General features: G+C 64.4%; 1 protein-coding gene across 2 annotated transcripts in view; it reads right to left on the bottom strand.

Annotated features, from left to right (window-relative positions):
• The window catches only part of PTP4A3 (protein tyrosine phosphatase 4A3), a 32,918-nt gene that overhangs the window by 16,332 nt on the left and 7,849 nt on the right, over positions 1-8,737 (bottom strand). Inside the window, exon 2 of one of the 2 annotated variants that reach the window (XM_081816590.1) lies at positions 6,798-7,007. The exons of the other annotated variant lie outside the window; for it this stretch is intronic. The gene's annotated coding sequence lies outside the window, so the exon portion shown is untranslated. The remainder of the gene's footprint in view (positions 1-6,797; positions 7,008-8,737) is intronic. 2 annotated transcript variants of the gene reach the window in all.

Raw genomic sequence — 8,737 nt, 5'->3', positions numbered from 1 at the left:
TTCCTGTCCCGGAGTCCCGGGGCGCTGTGCCCCCGCCCAGCTTTATCCCCGCCCGGCTGCCCGCCCTCCCGCGTCAAAGGCCCCAGATCGCCGGTAAACTGTGCCGGGAGGGAGGCGGGGGCAGGCTGGGGCAGCCCCAGAAGGATCCCGCCGCCCAGCCTTTGGCTCCCACTGCACTCCCGCCTCCCAGGGCTGCCTGGCCGCAGGAGAGTGGGGCTGGGACACGGGTCTGAGGTTGAGGCGAGCACCCTGGTCCCAGGAAGCAAGCAGGAGAGCCCCCCTCCCCGGCAGGGCCAGACTCTGGGGCCGCAGGAGGCAGGACAGTCCCCAGGGCCCTGTATCCAAAGGCAGCCAGAGCAGGGAGGGGAGGAGGGAGGGGGCAGGCGAGGGGACCAGGAGGGGGCAGGAGGGGCGGGCACAGAGCCAGCCCAGAGAATCCGAGGCGCCAAGGCCCAGCCTGGCAGCTGGCTGAGTGGAGGGTCGGGGGACAGCCTGGGGCCTCCCAGGTCTCTGGCCTGTCCCCCCACTGTCTGCTGCAGACTGGGAAGGGGGTTCCAGAACCTTTCCCCTGCTGAGGGGGTGCTCATTGTACCCCCTACTACCCCAACCCACCCACACAGAAGCAACCTAGCCCTCTCCAGGCTGCCCCCACCCTCAGCAGCCCCCCAGTGCCCTCCCCAGATTGCTCTGGGGCTCCAGAGAGCTGCCCACACTTCCCCAGGGCCCCCTGCAAGCCCAGCCCTCACTTCTTCCTGTTGTCCCAGTTTCCTCCACAAGGAAGCCAGGGAAGCCAGCTAACAGGCCAGTGAGCCCTTCCCACCCCAGCCTGGGCCCCAAGGCCCAGCAAAAGCACTAAGGAAGTGGGAACCCTACCAGTGGGGGAGGGGCTGTTCCTGCCCCTGAGGGCCAGGGTCACTTGTCCCTCCTCCCACCAGGATGCTGCCCTAGTGGGGACGGCACCAGGATGGATGGAGCCCTCTCCCCAGACCCTGGATGGGGGTGGGGGTGGTATCTCAGGCCAGCCTGGCCCAGAGAGGCCACCAGGAAGTCCATGCTTGGGCCTTCTCCCCACCAGGTGCAGGGGGCAATCTCTAGCTGCAGGAGGGGCCTCTACCCCTGGCCACCCGGACGGCTGCCCCATAACCCCACCAACCCCTGCCCCAGCATCCGCAGCGCCCCCACCCTGTTCCCACCAGGCGCCTGCCAGATGCCCACCAGCCACCCCACGCCAGACTGAGGCCCTTCCCAGTGGCCCACTGCCCAGGCTCAGACCCATCGTGGCTCCCCGGTGCCTTGGCCAGGCCCCAGAGCCCTCCTTAGCCACCCAGCTGGTCCACAGCGCCTATTGCAGCCTCTGCCAGGTGTTGTGACTCACATACCTGCCACCTGGCCTTTGTCCTTTGTCCCTTGTCCCTGCCTTGCCCTCCATCTGGCTGCCCTTTTCCCTCCCACCTCTCCCCACCCCACCGCATGAAGCTCTCCTCGCCCCAGCAGCTCTCCCTCCACTTCCCTGCCCCTCTCTTCTAGACCAGTCCCAGAGGCCACGCCCACCTGGGACCACCCAGCAGCCTGGGCCCACCCGGCAGTCCAGTCCCCTTCAGATCTCCCCAAGGGAGGGTACAAACTTCAGAGGGTCAGTGTACACGAGTGGACCATGAGGCCCGCCGAGAGGACAGGACGGCTCAGGACAACCTGCCAAGTCAGCAGCTCAGACAGGACCCAGTGTGACTGAGAACCCGTGTGGACACAGCCCGGTGGCAATTCCGTCAATGTGCACACTCACTTGTGCTGCAAGAGGGGTGTCCAGACCAGACACCTGTGCCAAGAGGGTGGGGACCCCGTCCCCCTGCAACACCACGCCCAGGTGGCCCTCCACACCGTCCGTGTCCTCTGGTCCATGCCCCTCTCCCACTGGGCCTGGCAGGACTCTGCCCAGGCTGCAAGTCAGACCACAAAAGTCTCACATGGCCAGGGACCTCACACGGAGGGGGAGAACAGGTGTCCTGCCTTGGAACCCAGCGGGTGGGAGCCCTCAGGTGGAGCCTCCCACTGTGGGCCCATCACGGCCCCTCCCCGGGCCCCAGCCTGCCTGTCTTAGCATGGACACGGCTGGACTCATCCGTGTGTCCAAGATTGCACCGCTGGTGATGGGCAGGTTCCCAGGCACCCCCACTCCCCACAGGGCCCCGCCATCTGCACTAGCACACACAGTCAGGCTGACCCTGGGCGGCTAGAAGCCGTGTTCTGCAGGCCTGCTGTGTCCCCCTGCCCCCAGGGGCCTTCCCCTGCCCCCAGCCTCCCGCCCTGTAGAGCCCCAGTCCCAGAGGTCTGGTTATCTGGCAGCAGCTTCCAGCCTACAGCCCATTTTTTCTGGAGTATAGGGTGTTGGGTTGGGAATTCCTAGACTCCGGGATTCTAACAGGACGAAGAGCTTCGAAAGCCTGCCCTAGCCTGCGCCCACAGTCCCCAGTGCTTCCCTCCTGGGCCCCACTGGGCTGGCGCTGACTCCTGGCACCATGCCCCCAAGCCTCCAGAATGGGCACGGCGTCCCAGCAGGGCACGGAGATTCACGGATCCACTTGGAGCTAATGGCCCCTGAGAGGCCCTTGCACCCACCAGGCCCCCAGCTCAAGCCCCTGCCAGGAAGGTGGAGGCCCCCAGGAGGCCCAGAGGAGGCCCCCAGTCCCTGCTGTCCCAAAAGCCCAGGGCCTCCCCAGTCTACCAGGTGGAGCTCAACCCCTCCCGTGCCACACGCACACACAGGACCCTCAACGGGCAGAAGGAACCTGGGGTCCTCAGAAAACCGGGGTGGTGGCGTGAGCCTCCAGGACGGTCTGTGGGACCTCCCAGAGGAGGCTGCTCAAGTCCCCGCCCACCAGAACCAGCTGGAGGCCCCGCGGGGTGCACACTGGGATGCCCCGACGGCTGAGAAAGGCCTCCCTTGCGGCTGCCTATGCCCCTGGGCGCATCTTCTCACCGCTCTGGGCCTTTTCAGTCACCCGCACAATGTGGACATAACAGACCCTTGCAAGGTGGGAAAACAAGAACTGCCCCCCCCGAGGTGCCCACCCCCTGGGTGCCCACGGAGTTGTCACGTGGCCTGGGGGGCAGGGGTGGGGCACACATGAGAGGGGAGGCCCCAGTTAAGCCTGTTGTACGGAACACACCCAGTGTCTGGCTGCATTCGCTGTACCCGCCTGAGTCCCCTCTCCACGGAGGAGGGGCTCCTGGCTCCTCCTCAGGCCCTGGACAGTGCAAGGTCAGGGTCCCCCGGGCGGGGGCAGTGAGGAGGCCCTGGGGGAGGCCTGGGGGGGTGTCAGCATGCAGCGTGCACCAGACAGACGGCACAGCCCCTCCCCGCTGCACCTGGTGCGCCCCAATCCCAACTGGGAAGCAGGATAGGACCCCACCCCAGCACCCTCAGGGGAGGGGGCTCGGCGCCCCGTGCCCGTCCAGCCACTCTGGACCCATGGCAGGACACGGTCAGCAGCTGCCCAGAAAGCTAGTAGCCCCAGGGGACTGGACCCTGGGGCATCACGGTGTGGTAGCCACTTCTGCTCACCACCACATCCAGAAGCCTGGGAGAAGAGGAGACTGAGGCCCAGCTGGAACCCGGGTCCTCGCTCAGCCTGCTCAGCTCACTGCTCCTCGCACACCCGAGGGACACGCCCAGTAGTGCAGAGCAGGGGAAGCTAAGGCCCTGCAGGTACAGACCCCTCCCCACGTTCATCCTCTGCACAGTCCTGAAGGTCCCCATCAGCCCATTTCATGGATAAGGAAACTGAGACCCTGGCCATGCAGTCACTGACTTGCCCGAGGCCACACAATCATGAGAGGCTGAGCCAATATTCAGAGCCAGCCCAGGATGGGCCCTTCCTATGTATTTTCTCCTTAAAACAACCCCTGATCCGGAAACTGAGGCCGGGCCTTCCAATAGATCTCAGGGGTCCTGGAAGCCCTGTCACCCAGCGCCTACATCAGTCTCCGGGAACCCTGCCCCTGCCCGCACCCAGCGCACAGGCGGGCAGGAAGGGGGCACAAGATCACGGAGGTGGCCAGGGCTGCTGGCCAAGACCCTGGTGGACGCGCGTCAGAGGGGCCTTCAGGAGCCACGGGAAAGAGCTCTGACCTGGCCTCAGGAGGCCACGTCCAAAATAACTGGCCCCACCGCCCTGTGAGGACTCAGCCGGGCGCACGTAGGCCTCTCGGCCCCGGGCGCTGCCAAGCTGGGTGCGGAAGGTCACGGCTATTTCTGGGCCAGCCTGGCAGCCAGACACAGCCCCCCGGTGCCCCCAAAGAACCAGCACAAGAGGGGTAGGTCGCTGCGTCCAGGACACACAGTGGAGGAGCCCACAGGCCCCCCGGGGGGGGGAGCCCCACCCTGCTACCTTCCCTCTCTTCCAGCACTGCTGCTGTGATGGTTCCATGTGGGGCCCCCTGGCACCGACGGGCCATCGCAGGGTGCCCAGCCCACGCAGGATCCCTGGGCGGACAGAGAACCGTGTCCCGTCTCTGAAACAACAACAGGGGCTCTGCTTCCTGCCCTTCAGCAGGTCCGAACACACAGCCTGGGCCTGGGGGGCAGGGGTGGGGCACACACAGCCCGGGACGGTTTGATGGCCCAGGCCCTTGGGGAGGCCAGCGCTACGCCTGCCATGGGCCCCCGTCCCAACACTGCACCTACCCTGCAAGGTCGTAACCTTGTGGGTGCCAATGGCCATCCAACCCACGGAACCTGAGGCCCAGAGATGGCAGGAGACTCTGAGGCGGAGCATCCCCTCAAACCCAGGCCAGGCAGGGTCTCAAGGGGCCCAGCAGGAGGGGGCAGCTCCCTCTGGTCACCCTAACCCAGGGGTGGTTCTTCCCCATATTCTCACTCAGGCTGTGACTACTCCCAGAGGGTCACCGGCTTGGGAGTCTGGCCTGGTCCCCATCCTGGCCCCCCTATGGCAAGCTGTGTGATGTTGAGCACATCCCTCAACCTCTCTGTGCCTCAGTTTGATCATCCTTAAGATGGGTTCATTGAAAGCTCCTCCTTCATGGAGCTGCGGATGGCTGTTCTCCTGGGGACTGGAAGAACACTTCCCTTCCAAGCAGCCTTGCCTGAGCCCCTTGAATGCTTCTTCTGTGCCAGACACCCACAGGGACTCTGACAGGACTCTGAACCCTGCAGGAGGACCCACGTTCAGGATGCTGATTCTCCCAGGGGGTTCCTTGAGACACTGAAGGGGCTCCTTTCCTGCAAAATGTCCCAGAGCCTTTGTTCCTCTATACGTGCAATGATCTGGGGTGGAGGGCAGCCAGCAGCACATTTCCAGAATGTTTTTGACACCACGCACTAGCAAAGAGGGCACCTCACAGAACCTTAGCAACACCAGGTCGGGTCAGCCCCGTGGCCCAGCCTCCCCGCTGTGAGGGTGGGAGAGCCTCCTGGCCTGGCCTCCCTGCCTCCTGCTCATCTACGCGGCTCAGCCCATCTCTGAGCCTGGCTGGTTGTCAGTGCAGTGACCATCACACAGAGACGGAGGCAGAGCCCCGGCCAGGCCACGCTGACCCCCAACCCCCAATCCCTGGCATGGTTCCCCCATGTTGATCATGTGTGGCAACAGTGACCTGAGGGTGGCCGGAGTAGCTCCTGGCCACGGCCATCACCTGCCGTGAGGACACCAAGGCCGGACGCCTAGGCTGAGCAGGCAGTGAGAAGGTGCCAGCCACGGGAGGGGAGGCACCCCTCCCAGGCACCCACGAAGCACCCAGCCATGCCGCCCCGTCGGCAGCCCCACCACCACCATCGGAGCTGCCCTCCCAGACAGAAGCAGCAGAGGCCGCAGCATGGCACGTCCTGGGGAGTGGGCACCAGAACCCGGGTCACCCGCACTGTCCACCCTGAGCATCTGCCCAGCTCCCAGAGGAGGAATTGGGGGACCAGCACACCCAAGGGAAATCCCTCTTCTCTGGGGCTTCTGACGACCCCCCCAGGTGGAACCGGAAACCTCCCAGCAACGTGTGAGGGGCCCAGGCACTTTTCAGCCGAGGTCTGCAGCCGGCTCCCTCGGGAAGCCCTGGGCATCACTGTGGGGACCCAGCAGGGGCGGCAGGAGGTCCGGCCGTGCCCCCAGGCCAGCAGTCAGACCGCACTGGGCGCAGCACGGGGCTCCCAGCCGGCTCCAACCCCCTTTCCCCGGGGTTGCACAACACAGCACTCCTAGCTCCGAGGGCCCTGAGGACAGCCCCAGCGCCCAGGAACTCCGTCCCCCTGGGCAGCGCCACAGCAGGGCCACTCGGAAGCCCGATGGACACGCAGCTCAGAGGCGTCCTCCGGCAGAGCCGGGCCAGGACTCGGGAGCGCGGCTGCTGGTCAGGAGGTCCTGGGGCTGCACCTTCTTCACATCAGCAGAGCCGGGTGAGTGAGCAGGCACAGCAGCCCCTCCTCGCCAGCCCCAGCAAGGCAAATGTCAACCCGAAAGTGTATGGCGACAGAATGGGGTAAGGGGCGCGCTTTAGAGGTGACCGAGCCTGTGCCCACTCCGCTTCATCTGACCCCTCAGCAGCAGCGTGAGTCCCAGACAGGGCACGACCCAAGGTGCAGAGCCCCGTGTGGGGCTGCACGGCCCGAGCTCGCACCCCACTGTGCTCTGCAGACCTCCAGCGGTAGGAGACCGGCCAGAGCGCCCCCCACAGATAGGACAACGGGCCACACCCATGGGGGGGATCACAAAGCAGGGAGGGCAGGAGACTGCACAAGAACAGAGACCTGTCCGAAGCCTGCCCCACGTCCCGCGCTCCAGCAAACTCACCAATGCCTCTCACTGCGCGGGAGGAAGGCCGGCTCCACTCTGGGTTCCCACACTCGCGAGTCCCCTCCGCATCCGAGCACCGCTTCACTCTCTTCTCTAAGCTCCTACATGCCGGCCACCTGGGGCAGAGCCGGGCTAATCCTATTTTGCAGACTTTAACTGAGAACCTGCTCAGGCCAGATTCTGCAGAGGGAGCTGGCAACTGTTTTTCTGAAAGAAAATTCACACAAGGTAACATTTGCCATTGTAACTATTTTAAAGTATACACTTCAGTGTTTTTTAGCATCTTCCCGGTGATGTGTATTCATCACCACTACCTAATTCCAAAACACTTCCATCACCCCAACAAGCAGCCCCACACCTCTTGCGGTCCTGCCCTGCCCCCCGACCCCCGCCACCCGCCCAGCCCTTTTCGGAGTACATCTCCACAGATCTGCCACGTCCGTGAAATCATGCACCACGTGGCCTTCAGTGTCTGGCTCCCCGCACTCAGCATCGCGCTTCCGAGGGTCATGCATGTTGTCGCGGGGTCAGGGCTGCACCCCCTTCATGGCTGAGAACCCAGTCACTACATGGAGACCACGCTCGGCTGACGGGCAGCTGGGTCACTCGCAGGCCTGTCCCCCTTACACCCACAGGAGCCTGTGCGCACCAGAGAGCAAGGCTGGACACCCACAAGCACCCATGCTTCCAGAACCCCCGTGTACCGCAGCAACAGGGGGCTTACGTCCTTCCTAGCAGAACCGGTGGGTCCCTCATGCACCCATGTGTGAGAGAAGAAACCCAGGGAAGGGCAGTCAGGGTATGCCGGGGGTGGGGGGGAGGCAAGGTCTGGGGGTCCAGCCAGGAGGGTGGGCGTGGTAACACGGGGCAGGCACGTGGGCAGCCCCCTCCCGGGCCTGGCACTTGTACACCGGGCTGCCAAGGGCACAGAGCAGGCCGGCGAGGGACAGAGGGCCGGGCAGGTAAAGGGTGTCCCTGTGGGGTTCCAGGCTGGCTGGGCAGGACTGGCCTTCAAGGACGGGGAAGATTTGTCAGAGCATCTTTAGAAGTTACAAACACAGCCACCGCACATAAAGTGAGCACAGGTCAAAGATTTATTCATTTGAGAGGGAGCCAGCAGGAGGCAAAGCTGGTTCAGAGGCGAATCCCAGGCACCGAGTGCTCCCAGCCCACAGCGACGGAGCGCCAGGACAGGACAGGACAGCAGAGACGAGCAACGCGCTACGGGGCGACCACCAGGTCACAAACGGTCACAAACAGCACGTGCGCGTGGGACTGCCCAGAGTCCAGGCCACGTTCAGCGCGTAAGCAGCAGGTGCGGGGATCCCCGGAGAGCTGGATCGCCCCAGGTGGCCTGCCGGACCGCACCCAGTAGGACACTGCAGGACACACTGTCCCCCTTTTGTCTTAAGAGATCCCCCTGAGAAGGGCAAACGGGCTGGGGGTCCGGGCGGAGGGCAGAGCCTGAGTAAAGGCCAGGAGGCAGGAAAGGGCAGGGAGCAGAAAGGTGACCCAGCCTTCAGGGGAACCCGCAAGAACTGCTCCCCAGGGAAGGCAGGCTCTGGTGGGCCTCTGTTCTCAGAATCACCACGGGGATGGTGGGGGCAGGTCTCTGCAACCCCAGATCGAGGTGTGTCACAGAATCAAGCATAAGAGGAGGAAACAGAAACTCCCCAGAATCCCCAACAGGGGCCCCAACGGGGGCAGGAGAGCCCCATGGGTGGTGACAAGTGAGACAGCAGTGCCTGGGCCACCTGAGGTCACTGAGAGTTTGGGGAGCATCTACCCAGAGCCAGCCCCCACCCTGGCATCTTGGGTACCCCACCCTATCCCCTACTCCCTACCTGGTATCACCTAAGCTGACGCTGTCCTTCAGGGCTAAAGCCCTTGATGGTACCCACACCACTCAGAAGGAAAGCCCAAGTCTCCCCCGCCCA

The sequence above is a fragment of the Leptonychotes weddellii genome, chromosome 4 (genome assembly GCF_054177405.1).
Source record: "Leptonychotes weddellii isolate Sample4059 chromosome 4, ASM5417740v2, whole genome shotgun sequence".
NCBI lineage: Eukaryota > Metazoa > Chordata > Mammalia > Carnivora > Phocidae > Leptonychotes > Leptonychotes weddellii.
This window is presented reverse-complemented; position numbering and strand designations above follow the sequence as displayed.